This window comes from Scyliorhinus torazame, chromosome 15 (genome assembly GCF_047496885.1).
Source record: "Scyliorhinus torazame isolate Kashiwa2021f chromosome 15, sScyTor2.1, whole genome shotgun sequence".
Classification (NCBI taxonomy): domain Eukaryota; kingdom Metazoa; phylum Chordata; class Chondrichthyes; order Carcharhiniformes; family Scyliorhinidae; genus Scyliorhinus; species Scyliorhinus torazame.
The window spans coordinates 91,536,742-91,554,397 of NC_092721.1; positions in this window are offsets into that span (position 1 = coordinate 91,536,742).

The window sequence follows — 17,656 nt, forward strand, 5'->3', positions numbered from 1 at the left end:
TCTGTTGCTTGTAGTATACATAAACGATTTGGAGGAAAATGTAGCTGGTCTGATCAGTAAGTTCGCGGATGACATCAAGGTTGGTGGAGTGGCAGATATTGTTGAGGATTGTCAAAGGATACAGCAGGACATAGATAGGCTGGAGACTTGGGCAGAGAAATGGCAAATCGAGTTTAATCCAGGCAAATGTGAGGTAATGCATTTTGGTAGGTCTAACATAGGGGGGAAATATACCGTAAATGGCAAATCTCTTAGGAATATAGAAAGTCAGTGAGATCTGAGCATGCAGGTCTACAGATCTTTGAAAGTGGCAAAACAAGTGGACAAGAAAGCATAAGGAATGCTTGCCTTCATTCAACGGGGCCAGTGGCGGACCTACATTTTTGGGGCCCTGAAGCTTGAACTGTTATGGGGGCCCCTTCGCAACCAGCAACGAGGTCTGGGTAACCAATGTTATCTTCTTCAGTGGGGTTGTTCCACGACAGATCACCACAAATATTTTACAAATTTAACCACTACATCTCAGATTTTGATTAAAATTGCTGTACTGGATTATCTCACATGTCAAAGTCACTGGTGTGAATAACAATTTCCAATGCCTTATAGTTTTTGAGTTATGGGGGGATGAAAATTAGGGAAATGTTATATATATACATGATGCATCATAGCATGATGAAATAAAACATAGAAAAGATCATAGTCAATATAATCTTTTATTTTAGACACCTATGAGAATACATGCTACATGAAGCACATTTTACAAAATATTCTTTTTTGTTTTTTCTAGCAACATATTCACGCAGTTTTGTCATATGAGAGCTTCCTTGCAATATCATTTTTGAGAGACAATATGCATAAAGAATTTAAGCGCTCTTCAGCCATGGTAGACCAAAATTTGTTCTTTATAAAAGATAGCTTTGAAAAATTCCTTTCTGCTTCACAGCTCGTGATAGGCATTGTCAAGTACAGCTTCAGCGCAGTAGTAATATTGGGGAATACTTCAATTAGGTATTGCTCACAAATAAGATGAAGAACTTCTGTGCATTGCATTTTAGATGGCGTGTTTTCTTCTGTGTTCTGGGATTTCCTACGGTGCAAATATTCTTTGAACTGATAACACATGTTTTCCCATGATTTCTATCAATTCTTTATACATGGGTTTGGATAGGTAAGTAGCATTTTATTTTAACTATTATTTTGTATTGAATTATACTATATTATTAATATTATTATTTTTTTAAAACCCCTTCTCACACAGTAGACCCAAAAATTTTAAGCAATGTGGACTAAAGTCGCTTCTGGGGCCCCTCTGGGATTAGGGGCCTTGAAGCTTAAGCTTCATTAGTTTCATAGTAGATCCATCCCTGGATGGGGCATTGAGTATAAAAACTGGCAAGTCATGCTACAGTTGTATAGAACCTTGGTAAGGCCGCACTTGGAATATTGCGCACAATTCTGGTCACCACACTACCAAAAGGATGTAGAGGCTTTGGAGAGAGTGCAGAGGTGGTTTACCAGGATGTTATCTGGTCTGGAGGGTGTTAGCTATGCGGAGAGGCTGAATAGATGCAAACTGTTTTCATTAGAACAACTGAGGTTGAGGGGGTGACCTGATAGAGGTCTACAAGATTATGAGGGGTATGGATATAGTGGATGGGCAGGCACTCTTTCCCAGGGTGGAGGGGTTAGTCACCAGGGGGCATAGGGTTTAGGTTCTGTGGGGCAACGTTTAGAGGAGATGTGCGAGGCAAGTTCTTTACACAGAGGGTGGTGAATGCCTGGAACATGTTGCCAGCGAAGGTTGTGGAAGTCAATACATTAATGGCGTTCAAAAGGCACCTCAAAAAATACATGGATAGGATGGGTAGAGGGATACGGCACTAGGAAGTGCTGAGGGTTTTGGCCAAGGGTGGTATCATGACCGGTACACGCTTGGAGGGCCGAAGGGCCTGTTCCTGTGCTGTATTGTTCTTTGTTCTAAATTTGTTCCAATTTGCAAAATAGTTATTTTTTGTTAATGATGAAATTGTGGTGCAAGAGAATACATGCTTTAAATTGGAAATTAAGTGGGTTTTTTTGTGATTGTTGGATTTTTCTTGTTCAAAAGTGTTAACATTATAAATGCCTTAAAAAATATTTTCTAAAAAAAATTAAATTGGTAATTAAGCACAGTGGTCCCCAATTGGGAAGGATCAGGGAATAATTACAGGAGTGTATAAACCAATTCACTCTGGGTGTCTCAGAGGAACCAGGAGAGTCTGTGGCTGCTTTGCTGTAAACCTGTTTTAAGGTACAGGCTGGCTTCAGACGCGATCTTCCTCAACATACAATTGTTGGATCTAATATGGTAGCAGAGGATGAACATTAAGCTTTGGTGATTGGATGCTGAATAAGAAGTATGTTTTGTCTTTCTTGTCTGAGAGATAAATAAGTATTCTAAAATAAAGATCCTGACTGCCAAAGCAAATATTCACCCAGCTCAAGGAAGGCTCCCGAACTAGAGGACACCCTGAAGGCTCACCTCAAGAAATGCAATGAGACGTCAATGTCTTGGAGACCCTTGCTCAGATGAGATCTACTTGAAGGAACCTCCTGATTGAAGGGACACAAATCTTCGAGGACACCTGACAGTAAGAGGAGACCCTGAAAAGGAGCCTGAGAAAGGAACACCAGCGATCAAGAGTCCAAGGACCAATCCCATCTCCCGGAAACACCTGCCAAGTGTGTAGTCGAATGTGCCACTCTAGGATCGGGCTCATGCAAGGACCCACAGAACCCATGGCCAGTAACACAGAGTTTCTTAGGTGGGCAATCTGACTCGTTAGTGAGTGATCATTAAATAAGATTCTAAAATAACCAAAATACTGCAGATGCTGGAATCTGAAACAAGAACAGAGGACTGGAAAAACTGCAGGTGTGCCGGCATCTATCAGGAGAGAAACAGAGTTAACATTTTGAGTCAAAGAAACATCATCCTCCAGGATTTACCCAGTTCCAAAGGAAAAAAAAATGTTCTGATGAAGGGTCCATGACTCAATATTAATCTGTTTCTCTCCTAATAGATGCTGGCAGACCTGCTGAGTTTTTCCAATGTCATCTGTTCTTGTTTGTAAAAAAAAGTATTCTGTTGCAGACAAACTTAGTTTCAGAATGGCAGAAGAATGTTGCAAAATCTCAGGCTTTAACTGCCCACTGAGTTTTTAGGAGGGGAACCATATCAGTAATGGAAAATAATTAAATCAAGATGTGGTCAAGGGCTACTTTGTTGCACAGGGGGGGGGGGGTTGGCATTGCCAAACTTGCTTCATTATTATTGGGCGGCGAATGTGGACAAGGTGCGACGGTGGTAGGAAGGAGAAGGGGTAGAGTGGGTTAGGATGGAGGAGGAATCTTGTAAGTGGTCTAGTTTGAGGGCCAAGGTGACGGCAGCATTGCCAATGGCTCTGAGTAGGTACTCAGGGAGCCCAGTGACGCAGTCCACGGTGAAGATATGGAATCAGCTGAGGAGGCATTTTAGGGTGGAAGGGATGTCGGTGCTAATGCCGCTGTGCGGGAATCATGGGTTTGAGCCGGGGGCGGGGGATGGATAGTGTATACAGGAGGTGGAGGGAAGTGGGGCTGGTCAAGGTGAGGGATTTGTATTTGGAGGAAGGGTTCGCCAGTCTGGAGGAGCTAAGGGAGAGCGTAGAGATGCCGAGGGGTAGTGAGTTCAGGTATCTACAGGTTAGGGATTTCGCGCAAAAGGTCTGGAAGGGGTTCCCTAGATTGCCGGGATACACCCTGCTGGAGCGACTGCTGCATCCAGATGTGGAAGGGGAGGGAAGAATTGGGGATACATAATAAGTGGCTGGGGGAGCAGGGAGGCGAGCGGGTGGTGAAGATCAAGAAGAAATGGGAAGCAGAGTTGGGAATATAGATCAATTGGGGAGTATGGAGTGAGGCACTGCGAAGGGTAAACGGGACCTCCTCTTGTGCAAGGATGAGCCTGATATAGCTCAAGGTGGTGCACAGGGTGCATATGACTCGGGCGAGAATGAGTGGGTTCTTTCAAGGGGTATCAGATGAGTGTGAGAGGTGTGGGCGGGGGCCAGCGAATCATGCGCACATGTTTTGGGGTTGTGAAAAATTGGGAAGATTCTGGGCGGGAGTGTTCGCGGTTTTAGCCAGGATAGTGGAGGAGGGAGCGGACCCGCACCCTTTGATGCCGATATTTGGGGCTTCAGAGAAGCCGGAGCTCATGGAGAGGAGGAAAGCCGATGTCATGGCCTTCGTCTCTCTGATTGCACGGTGACGAATTTTGCTGGAGTGGCGGTCGGCATCGCCACCGCGGGTAGCAGCATGGTTTGGTGACCTGTACGGCTTCCTGCAGTTAGAGAAGATAAAGTATGAGTTATGGGGCTCAGCAGGGGAGTTCGAGAAAAGGTGGGGGATGTTTGTGACTGTGTTTGAGGAGCTGTTTGTCGCGGGGGAGGGGGGGTGATGGGGAGGGGGATGTGAAAAAGGAGGAAAATCTGTACAAACTGTATAGTTGATTGTTGGGAAGAATGTTTCCCGTGGTGTTTATTTGTTGTAACCTACTTTGATACAAGTTTGAATAAAATGTGTTGTTTTTAAAAAGGGCTACTTTGTTACTCTAATAGAGGTGAGGCATGGCTTTGGTTTTGTTATTACCAGCAAAACGTAAGATTAGAAATTACGTATTTTCTGAATTGGATGTGGATGGCTTGGATACTGAGGAGGGATTGACCATTCTACTATGGTTTTTGGATGAGTTTTACATAAAAGGATGATCTGTTGGAAGCATATGAAGCATGGTCAATCTTTGATAGATTTTGTAAAAACTGATGATCAGTCAATGCAAGAGGATATAATGGACTTTGCTAACTGGTACAAGGGACTGGAAAAGTCTAACTTTTGAAATGGCAGAATCTGTATTGCCGTTTAAGTTACTCGATTGTGCACATATTTCTATGTCGATAGACTTTTACTATTGAAGGGGTTCAATTTCATGGAGAAGATTCTCTCCTAAACTGCTGCAGCCCTAAAAATGCTTTGGTTAAACAGACATTTCCAGCTACTTTCCCATCAAATATAGGCAACTCTGCAGTAAAGCAAAGGATGGAGGATTCCATGGTGGCTAAGTTTCGAGAGCGACAAAATATTAAATGCAGATTCCAGTGAAACGACATGGTTGCTGATCGGCGGTCTGAAGGTGGTCATACTATTAGCCAATTTAAGAGTCGAGGGAAAAACACGGGTCTGGGAAGGGGAGTGTAGGTGTTTGAACCGAAGAAATGCACAGGGAATAGAGACGATATTATTGGTGTAGTTCTAAGTATCATTGCACAATGAATTGCCAACAGTAAGAAGAATCGGGGGCTGAATTTTCCAAAATGGGGCTGTGTCCCCACATCGGCGTAAAAACGATGCCGTTTCACTCTAGACTTTCCTGAACAAAATAAAGAGCAATTCACTTACCTTCAGGGGGCTGACAGGGCCCGTGGAGCTTCACGCAGTTTTGGCTGCGGATACGGGCCCTCGCAATTCCGGTTCCGAGTCGCGCATGCGCAGTGCGACGGCCTCCAGCGGCCGGCTGTGACTGGAGTTTCGCTGGGAGGGCCTCTGGCAATGGCCCCCCAGCCGCGTCGCGTAATTTACATGCGAGCGAATCTCCGGGGACCGGAGTGGTGCCGTGCCCGATTTGGGCGTAAACGTCGCTTTTCTGCCCCCGCGCCAAACGCGATTTCGGCGCTGGGCTGCGGAGAATCCAGTCCCATGTTTTTGAAATAACGCATGAAACAGATAACAGGCTGAAAATGTTATGGGGATTGCCATGAAGGAATTGTGTTGGTCACTGGGAGTTTGAATCCAGTGATTGTGGTGATATGCCTGTGAATAGTTTTGTACATAGTTAGTAATGCGACCTCCAACCAGTTGGTGGTGTCAGACATGGCTCGTTCAGCTTTCCGGGACGATACAAGATCTCATAATTGAAGGTGGAGAGTTCGATCCTCCACCGCAAGATCTTGTCGTTCTTGATCTTGCCCCGCTGTGCATTATCGAACATGAAACAAAATGGAGATGAGACGTCAGGTGACCTTCCTTGTCTACCAATACACATGAAACTGCCCAAGGCTGGAACTTAGTCTGCTTGTCTGGTCAGGACATTAAAATTTAAACTACCTTTTTTGGCCACTGGATGTACATTTGCAATCTAAAAGGATGATTGGGATGGTATTCTGAATCTGTCAAATAAAGCATTTCTAGCCAACGGCAGAAGTCAGAGTGGTTGCATTGTACAATGATACCTGTGGCTTCAACGACCACAGGAATGGAAAGGATATATAGGAAATAGGAACAGAAGGTCATTCGGCCCCTCAAGCTTTCTCTATCATTTAACTTGATCAGGGACGATCTTCTACCTCAAAGCCATCATCCTGACCTATCCCTGTATCCCTTGATGTCATTGTTATAGTGAGTGCTGAGGTTTGCATTGAGTGCTGAGGTTTGCACTGAGTGCTGAATTTGGTGCATTTTGAGTGCGACAGTAAGAGTTTGGTGACCGAGGGAGTATAAGGCTTCATTTTTATCTAAAGTTTAGTCTTTCTTTTATTTAGTTAATTAACTTAAAAGTTGCTGTTTGGTTTAGAAGAAGGTGAATTTTCAATCAGCTTGAAAAAAGCTTCTACTTGTAGGCACTTGCAGCTGGAGCTTGTTAATTAGTTAATTGGATTAGGCCAGTTTTCAGAGGCTAGATTCACAGTATAAAAGTGATCCCCTACAGTGCAGACTTTGTTTGCACAGAGTGCTGAATTTGGTGCATTTTGAGTGCTATAGTAAGAGTTTGGTGAGGAGGGAGTAACGTGCTCTTTTCATTTTGTTTCAGACATTTCCTCAAAGAGTGAGAAGAGAGCCAGGAGTTTACAGAAAGTGTAGCTGACTGGGAGCAGAGTCGGAGGGCGGAGATCTAGTTAGTCCACAGGGCAGCTATAGTCTGTCAGGTCAGAGGGGATGGAGGCTAGGCCAGTTGCATGCTCCTCCTGTAGGATGTGGGTGGTGAGGGATACCACCGGTGTCCCCGCTGACTATACCTGCGGGAAGTGCACCCAACTTCAGCTCCTCAAAGACCGTGTTAGGGAACTGGAGCTGAAGATGGATGAACTTCGGATCATCTGGGAGGCAGAGGGGGTGATTGAGAAGAGTTACAGGGAGGTAACCACACCCAAGGTACAGGACAAGAATAGCTGGGTTACAGTCAGGGGGAAAAAAACAAACAGGCAGACAGTGCAGGGATCCCTCGTGGCCGTTCCCCTTCAAAACAAGTATACCGTTTTGGATGCTGTTGGGGGGGATGACCTACCGGGGGAAGGCCCTAGCGGCCAGGTCTCTGGCACTGAGTCTGGCTCTGGGGCTCAGAAGGGAAGGGGGGAGAATAGAAAAGCAATAGTTGTAGGAGATTCAATGGTTAGGGGAATAGATAGGAGATTCTGTGGTCGCGAGCCAGACTTCCGGAAGGTATGTTGCCTCCCGGGTGCCAGGGTCAGGGATGTCTCGGATCGTGTCTTCAGGATCCTTAAGGGGGAGGGGGAGCAGCCAGAAGTTGTGGTGCACATTGGTACCAACGACATAGGGGTGTGGAGGTAATAAACAAGTTTAGGGAGTTAGGCTGGAAGTTAAAAGCCAGGACAGACAGAGTTGTCATCTCTGGTTTGTTGCGGGTGCCACGTGATAGCGAGGCTAGGAATAGGGAGAGAGTGCAGTTGAACACGTGGCTGCAGGAATGGTGTAGGAGGGAGGGCTTCAGGTATTTGGATAATTGGAGCGCATTCTGGGGAAGGTGGGACCTGTACAAGCAGGACGGGTTGCATCTGAACCAGAGGGGCACCAATATCCTGGGAGGGAGGTTTTCTAGTACTCTTCGGGAGGGTTTAAACTAATTTGGCTGGGGAATGGGAACCGGATTTGTAGTCCAGCAACTAAGGTAGCCGATATTCAGGACGCCAAAGCCTGTAATGAGGCAGTGGGGAAGGGAACACTGACAAAGGAGAGTACTTGCAGGCACGGAGATAGGTTGAAGTGTGTATACTTCAACGCAAGAAACATCAGGAATAAGGTGGGTGAACTTAAGGCATGGATCGGTACTTGGGACTACGATGTGGTGGCCATCACGGAAACTTGGATAGAAGAGGGGCAGAAATGGTTGTTGGAGGTCCCTGGTTATAGATGTTTCAATAAGATTAGGGAGGGTGGTAAAAGAGGTGGGGGGGGGTGGCATTGTTAATTAGAGATAGTATAACAGCTGCAGAAAGGCAGTTCGAGGAGTATCACCCTAATGAGGTAGTATGGGTTGAAGTCAGAAATAGGAAAGGAGCAGTCACCTTGTTAGGAGTTTTCTATAGGCCCCCCAATAGTAGCAGAGATGTGGAGGAACAGATTGGGAAACAGATTTTGGAAAGGTGCAGAAGTCACAGGGTAGTAGTCATGGGTGACTTTAACTATTGTGGAATATATTTAAATATTGAGTGGAAACTCTTTAGATCAAATAGTTTGGATGGGGTGGTGTTTGTGCAGTGTGTCCAGGAAGCTTTTCTAACACAGTATGTAGATTGTCCGACCAGAGGAGGGGCAATATTGGATTTAGTACTAGAACCAGGGCAAGTGATAGATTTGTTAGTGGGGGAGCATTTTGGAGATAGTGACCACAATTCTGTGACTTTCACTTTAGTAATGGAGAGGGATATGTGCGTGCAACAGGGCAAGGTTTACAATTTGGGGAAGGGTAAATACGATGTTGTCAGACAAGAATTGAAGTGCATAAGTTGGGAACATAGGCTGTCAGGGAAGGACACAAGTGAAATGTGGAACTTGTTCAAGGAACAGGTACTACGTGTCCTTGATATGTATGTCCCTGTCAGGCAGGGAAGAGATGGTCGAGTGAGGGAACCATGGTTGACAAGAGAGGTTGAATGTCTTGTTAAGAGGAAAAAGGAGACTTATGTAAGGCTGAGGAAACAAGGTTCAGACAGGGCATTGGAGGGATACAAGATAGCCAGGAGGGAACTGAAGAAAGGGATTAGGAGAGCTAAGAGAGGGCATGAACAATCTTTGGCGGGTAGGATCAAGGAAAACCCCAAGGCCTTTTTCACATATGTGAGAAATATGAGAATGACTAGAGCGAGGGTAGGTCCGATCAAGGACAGTAGCGGGAGATTGTGTATTGAGTCTGAAGAGATAGGAGAGGTCTTGAACGAGTACTTTTCTTCTGTATTTACAAATGAGAGGGGCGATATTGTTGGAGAGGACAGTGTGAAACAGACTGGTAAGCTCGAGGAAATACTTGTTAGGAAGGAAGATGTGTTGGGCATTTTGAAAAACTTGAGGATAGACAAGTCCCCCGGGCCTGACGGGATATATCCAAGGATTCTATGGGAAGCAAGAGATGAAATTGCAGAGCCGTTGGCAATGATCTTTTCGTCCTCACTGTCAACAGGGGTGGTACCAGGGGATTGGAGAGTGGCGAATGTCGTGCCCCTGTTCAAAAAAGGGACTAGGGATAACCCTGGGAATTACAGGCCAGTTAGTCTTACTTCGGTGGTAGGCAAAGTAATGGAAAGGGTACTGAAGGATAGGATTTCTGAGCATCTGGAAAGACACTGCTTGATTAGGGATAGTCAGCACGGATTTGTGAGGGGTAGGTCTTGCCTTACAAATCTTATTGAATTCTTTGAGGAGGTGACCAAGCATGTGGATGAAGGTAAAGCAGTGGATGTAGTGTACATGGATTTTAGTAAGGCATTTGATAAGGTTCCCCATGGTAGGCTTCTGCAGAAAGTAAGGAGGCATGGGATAGTGGGAGATTTGGCCAGTTGGATAACGAACTGGCTAACCGATAGAAGTCAGAGAGTGGTGGTGGATGGCAAATATTCAGCCTGGATCCCAGTTACCAGTGGCGTACCGCAGGGATCAGTTCTGGGTCCTCTGCTGTTTGTGATTTTCATGAATGACTTGGATGAGGGAGTTGAAGGGTGGGTCAGTAAATTTGCAGACGATACGAAGATTGGTGGAGTTGTGGATAGTAAGGAGGGCTGTTGTCGGCTGCAAAGAGACATAGATAGGATGCAGAGCTGGGCTGAGAAGTGGCAGATGGAGTTTAACCCTGAAAAGTGTGAGGTTGTCCATTTTGGAAGGACAAATATGAATGCGGAATACAGGGTTAACGGTAGTGTTCTTGGCAATGTGGAGGAGCAGAGAGATCTTGGGGTCTATGTTCATACATCTTTGAAAGTTGCCACTCAAGTGGATAGAGCTGTGAAGAAGGCCTATGGTGTGCTCGCGTTCATTAACAGCGGGATTGAATTTAAGAGCTGTGAGGTGATGATGCAGCTGTACAAAACTTTGGTATGGCCACATTTGGAGTACTGTGTACAGTTCTGGTCACCTCATTTTAGGAAGGTCGTGGAAGCTTTGGAAAAGGTGCAAAGAAGATTTACCAGGATGTTACCTGGAATGGAGAGTAGGTCTTACGAGGAAAGTTTGAGGGTGCTAGGCCTTTTCTCATTAGAACGGAGAAGGATGAGGGGCGACTTGATAGAGGTTTATAAGATGATCAGGGGAATAGATAGAGTAGACAGTCAGAGACGTTTTCCCCGGGTGGAACAAACCATTACAAGGGGACATAAATTTAAGGTGAAAGGTGGAAGATATAGGAGGGATATCAGAGGTAGGTTCTTTACCCAGAGAGTAGTGGGGGCATGGAATGCACTGCCTGTGGAAGTAGTTGAGTCGGAAACATTAGGGACCTTCAAGCAGCTATTGGATAGGTACATGGATTACGGTAAAATGATATAGTGTAGATTTATTTGTTCTTTTTTAAAAAATATATTTTATTCAAAGTTTTTTGGCCAAACAAAGGTTTTCCTTTTTTCAACAATAAAACTGTATAAATAACAGTGGCCGTTTTAACAAATAAATAAATAATATATAAACTAAATGGCAACTGCCATATCAAAAATAATAACTCTCCAAAAATAAAATCAAGCAATCCAATATACATAACCTGGTACAAATATCTATACACAAACATCCCTGAGGACCCGCCCGCCCCCCCCCCCCCCCCCCCCCCCCCCCCCCCCCCCCTGGGTTGCTGCTGCTAACTTCCCATTTCCTTTATCGTTCTGCGAGGTAGTCAATGAACGGTTGCCACCGCCTGGTGAACCCTTGAGCCGAACCCCTTAGTGCGAACTTTATCCGTTCTAGTTTTATAAACCCTGCCATGTCATTTATCCAGGTCTCCACGCCCGGGGGTTTGGCTTCTTTCCACATAAGCAATATCCTTCGCCGGGCTACTAGGGACGCAAAGGCCAAAACATCAGCCTCTCTCGCCTCCTGCACTCCCGGCTCTTCTGCAACCCCAAATATAGCCAACCCCCAGCCTGGCTCAACCCGTACCCCCACCACCTTCGAAAGCACCTTTCCACCCCCACCCAGAACCCCTGCAGTGCCGGGCATGACCAAAACATGTGGGTGTGGTTTGCTGGGCTTCTCGAGCATCTCCCACATCTATCCTCTACCCCGAAAAATTTACTGAGCCTTGCTCCGGTCATATGCGCCCTGTGTAAAACCTTGAATTGTATCAGGCTTAGCCTGGCGCACGAGGATGACGCGTTTACCCTACGTAGGGCATCAGCCCACAGCCCCTCCTCAATCTCTTCCCCCAGCTCTTCTTCCCATTTCCCCTTCAGCTCATCCACCATGATCTCCCCCTCGTCCCTCATTTCCCTGTATATATCCGACACCCTACCATCCCCCACCCATGTCCCTGAGATCACTCTATCTTGAATCTCCTGCATCGGGAGCTGCGGGAATTCCCTCACCTGCTGCCTCGCAAAAGCCCTCAGTTGCATGTATCGAAATTCATTCCCTTGGGGCAACCCATATTTTTCCTTCAGCGCTCCCAGACTCGCAAACGTCCCGTCTACGAACAGATCTCTCAGTTGCAAAACCCCAGCTCTCTGCCATGCTCCAAATCCCCCATCCATTCTCCCCGGGACAAACCTATGGTTATTTCTTATATTTATTTGTTCTTAAGGGCAGCACGGTAGCATTGTGGATAGCACAATTGCTTCACAGCTCCAGGGTCCCAGGTTCGATTCCGGCTTGGGTCACTGTCTGTGCGGAGTCTGCACGTCCTCCCCATGTCTGCGTGGGTTTCCTCCGGGTGCTCCGGTTTCCTCCCACAGTCCAAAGATGTGCAGGGTAGGTGGATTGGCCATGATAAATTGCCCTTAGTGTCCAAAATTGCCCTTGGTGTTGGGTGGAGGTGTTGAGTTTGGGTAGGGTGCTCTTTTCAAGAGCCGGTGCAGACTCAGGGGGCCGAATGGCCTCCTTCTGCACTGTAAATTCAATGATAATCTATGATTAATCTAGGACAAAGGTTCGGCACAACATCGTGGGCCGAAGGGCCTGTTCTGTGCTGTATTTTCTATGTTCTATGTTCTAAATCTATCAATCTCTGCTTTGAGCATACTTAATGACTGAGCCTCCACAGAACAATAGGATAGAGAATTTCAAAGATTCATCACCCTCTGAGGAAATTCCTCCTCATCATGGTCCTAAATGGCCTACCTCTTATTATCATAGAATTTACAGTGCAGTATTCTGAGGGTGTGTCCCCTAGTTCTAGACCCTCCAGCCAGGCGAAACCATCCTTCCTGCATATACACTGTCGAGCCCTGTAAATACTTTGAGGTCTCCCTCATTCTTCTAGATTTCAGAGAACACAGGCCCAGTCTTGTCAATCTTTCCTCACAGGACAACCCCATCATCCCAGGGATTAGCCTTGTGAACCTTTCCTGCACTCCTGAGGCCTTTGAATCTCGTGAGGCACTGTTTCTGGGTTCAAGAGACCACTCTCCATTTTCATTTTCACCTGCTGTGCTTGAGAGGCTGGCTTCTTCTTCCCGTCCTTAGGTATGGAGACCAAAACTGCACACAATACTCCAGGTGTGGGCTCACCAAGGATCTATACAAATGCAACAAGACTTCCTTACTCCTTGAACACGGATGTGAAAGTATTGGCTAAGTTGGCGGGGTGGATGGAGGACTGTGTCCTGGGGGTGGTTGCAGAAGATCAAACGACTTTATGAAGGGCAGGCAGCTCACGAGTAATATAAGATGGCTGTTGAATGTGGTGATGGATCCGTTGGGGGCTCTGGTACCAGAGGTGGTGGTGTCCATGGATGCGGAGAAGGCATTTGATCGGGTGGAGTGGCGGTACTTGTTCGAGGTTTTGGGAAGGTTTGGGTTTGTGGCATGGGTGCGGTTGCTGTATGTGGCACCAAGAGTGAGGGTGAGGACGAATGATATGAGCTCACAAAGCTTTGTACACAGGGGTACAAGGCAGGGTTACCCACTGTCGCCGTTGCTGTTTGCGCTGGCCATAGACCCATTGGTGATGGCTCTCAGGGGGTCGGTGGAGTGGCGGGGATTATGAGGGGACAGAGGGAGCATCGGGTGTCGTTCTATGCTGATGACCTCTTGCTGTATGTTTCGGATCCGTTGGAGAGTATGGGAAGGATTATGGGCCTGCTGGGAGGTTTGGAGGGTTCTCGGGGTACAAACTGAATGTAGGGAAATGCGAGGTTTTCCCGGTGAATGAGCTGGGACTGCGGGCTAATTTGGGGGGGAATGCCATTTACGGTAGCGAGGAATAGGTTTAAGTATTTGGGGATTCGGGTGGTGAGGGAATGGACGAGGTCCAGAAGTGGAACTTAATGAAGCTGGTGGAGGAGGCCACAGAGGATCTTAGGAGGTGGGATACACTGCACTTAACGTTGGCGGGGAGGGTCCAAGTGGTGAAAATTAATATTCTCTTGATGTTGCTGTTTATCTTTTAGGCTCTCCTGATCTTTATACCAAAGGCCTTTTTTCGGAAAGTGGGTGGGGAAAGTGCCGAAACTGGGAGGACCCTGCTATAGAGACAGCAGGGCAGGTTGGTGTTGCCAAACTTACTGCATTATTATTGGGTGGTGAATGTGGACAAGGTGCGGCGGTGGTGGGAAGGACAAGGGGTAGAGTGGGTAAGGATGGAGGAGGAATTTTGTAAGGGGTCTAGTTTGGGGGCTATGGTGATGGCAGCGTTGCAATGGCTCCGAGTAGGTATTCAGCGAGCACAGTGATGCACTCCATCGTGAAAATATGGAATTAGCTGAGGAGGCATTTTAGGACGAAAGGGATGTCGGTGCTAAGGCCGGTGTGCGAGAATCATGGGTTTGAGCTGGGGGGTGGAGGGAAGTGGGGCTGGTCAAGGTGAGGGATTTGTATTTGGAGGAAGGGTTCACCAATCAGAAAGAGCTAAGGGAGAAGGTAGAGCTGCTGAGGGGAGTGAGTTCAGGTATCTGCAGGTTTGTGCGAAAGGTTTGGAGGGGGGGGGGGGGTTCCCTAGGTTGCCGGGATACACCCTGCTGCATCGACTGCTGCTTTCGGATGTGGAATGGGGGGGGGGGGGGGAAGAATTGGGGATACATGGAAGAAAGGAGGAAGAGGAGACCTTTTGGCCCTTCGAGCCTGCTCCGCCATTCATCACGATCATGGCTGATCATCCAACTCAATAGCCTTATCCTGCTTTCTCCCCATAGTCTTTGATCCCATTCACCCCAAGTGCTATATCTAGCCGCTTCTTGACTATATTCAATAATATATACAAATGACTGGGGGAGCAGGGAGGTGCAGGGATGGTGAAGATTAAGGAGAAATGGGAAGCGGAGTTGGGAGGGGAGATCAATTGGGGAGTATGGAGTGAGGCACTGCGAAGGGTAAACGGGACCTCCTCTTGTGCAAGGATGAGCCTGATATAGCTCAAGGTGGTGCACAGGCTGCATATGACTCGGGCGAGAATGAGTGGGTTCTTTCAAGGGGTAGCAGATGAGTGTGAGAGGTGTGAGCGGTGTTATGATATGCAAACATGCAACCAATGAACACTAAGAATAGGACATAACCAATGGGCAGTCAGGACACTCAGAGGTGGCATCACCACAAGGGGGCATGGCATAAACACTATAAAAGGGATGAGGCACTCACACCCTGCCTTTTGCCACAGACAGACATCTAGAGAGTTAGACAGGGTTGATCAGCAGCATCACACCCCAGCACGTGGCTTAGAGCAAGCTGGTACAGTTAGACTGAGTTACTACAGTTAGATAATCAGAGAGTCGAACTCATTTGACAACTGTTAATAGTTCAATAAACACGTTGAACTCATTTCAGAGTCTGGAGCATCTTTTAGTTAAGACTGCATCAAGTAGCAGCCTGTGTTATCTGAAGCAGCATAACACAACATGATACCAGGAGTGACTGTTCAATCTATTTAGTTCAACTCAGCAAGATCCGTGACAACCAGCTAATGAATACAGGCACAATGGACAAGATTCAGGCTCCTCATCCGTTCAGGACCATCTGCAATCCTAGTGCCAACTGGCGATCATTCAAGCAGAAATATCAACTATACGTGGACGCATCCGACCTCAATGGCGTGACCGGTGCTCGGAAGATAGCCCTTCTACTCACCACTGGGGGTGACCATGCGATAGAGATCTTCAACTCCTTTCACTTTTCGGAAAGGCAGGACAAAACGAAGTACCAAACCATCCTGGACAAATTCGACAGCCACTGCGAGATGGACACCAACAAAATCTTATGAGCGCTACATCTTCAAGCAGAGGATGCAAGGTAAAGACGAATCCTTCACCTCCTATCTAACTAACCTTAGACTGCTAACGCAATCCTGCAACTTCGGTGATATCACTGACTCCATGATCAGAGACCAAATAGTTTTTGGAGTCCACTCTGATCCTCTGCGAGAGCAATTGTTGAAAATCAAGGACATGACCCTGCCAGTCGCGATTGAAACGTGTACTGTGCATGAGCACTCTAAAAATCGCTATTCACGGTACAAAATCGCAGAAAGTGAAAAACAAGCCTCCCACAAGGTGGAGTGTTCAGGCCATCTCCCGGATGCAGCGCCTCCACATTGACGAAAGCGGCCATTTCGCGCGCTCTTCCCGGGGCCCGACGCATGCGCAATGCGATCGGGAACACGAAGCGGCGAAAACCACACTGCGCAGGTGCAGATGTCCGAGAACCGCAACGCGCATGTACAACGACGCACTGAGCATCATGCTGTCGACGTCATGACGTGTGCGAACTGCGGCACCGCCCATTTTAAAAAAAACTGCCCTGCAAGAGGCAAACGCTGTTTAAACTTTGGGAAACCAAACCACTATGCAACCCTGCACCACCAGTCAGGATCCAGCACTCCCAATTCCGACAGCGGCGCATCAGAAGTGTGCAACACCGAATGCATGACTCTGATCCAGGCAGTGCGATGGATCCAGATGATGAATACCTGGACAACACTCACCGGGTGGGCATTATTACGAAGTGCGAATCCGCCACACCGGACACATTGCGAGTCCAATCAATCCTGGCCGTGGATTCCGAGGACGAATGACATGCAGTGATGAAGGTCAACCACTGCCCCATCCAGTTCAAACTGGACACAGGTGCCTCTGCCAACCTGATTTTGCAGGTGGACTTCAAGAGAATCAAGAAGCCCCCCACAATCCCTCCAGCTGCCTGCAAACTCCTGGACCACAATGGAAACGCAATCAAGGCACTGGGGTCCTGACATTCGCAGGTGTCCAGCCGACACACACAAGCAAGCATACGCTTCGAGATTGTTAAACCAGACAGGACGTCCCTGCTGGGTGCGCACGCCTGCAAGCAACTGAACCTCATTCAAAGGGTCTACACCATGACGCCGTCCCATTCGGATCTTCAGGCCAGCACCGACGACATCCTAACCCAGTACCCAGATGTATTTAGCGGGATGGGCACACTGCTGTATGAGGACAAGATTCTACTGCGGCCTAATGCCAAGCCAGTGGTCCACGCACCACGACGTGTCCCTGCTCCACTGAGAGAGCACCTGAAGGTAGAGCTCACGAGTCTACAACAAAAAGGCATCATCTCCAAGGTCACTGAACCAACCGATTGGGTCAGCTCGATGGTGTGCGTAAAGAAGCCTTCGGGGGACCTACGCATCTGCATTGACCCCAAGGATCTAAACAAAAACATTATGCGGGACCATTACCCCATCCTAAACAGGGAAGAAATCACAAGTGAGATGGCACACGCACGATTCTTCACAAAATTGGACGCTTCCCAAGGATTTTGGCAAATCCAACTTGAAGAATCCAGCAGAAGGCTCTGCACCTTCAACACACCTTTTGGCAGATTCTGCTACAACCGAATGCCATTTGGCATGATCACGGCATCAGAGATTTTCCATCGCATCATGGAACAGATGATGGCGGGAATAGAAGAGGTTCGTGTCTATGTTGACAATATCACAATCTGGTCCACAACCCCAGAGGAACATGTGTCGCTACTCAAGAAAGTATTCCGACGCATACATGAACATGGCCTCAAGCTAAACAGGTCCAAGTGCTGTTTTGGGACATCCACGCTGAAGTTCCTGGGCGATCAGATTTCGAGACACGATGTGCGCCCGGACACAGACAAAATTAAAACCATCGAGACAATGAAAGTCCCCGAGGACAAGAAGGCAGCACTGCGCTTCCTGGGAATGGTCAATTTC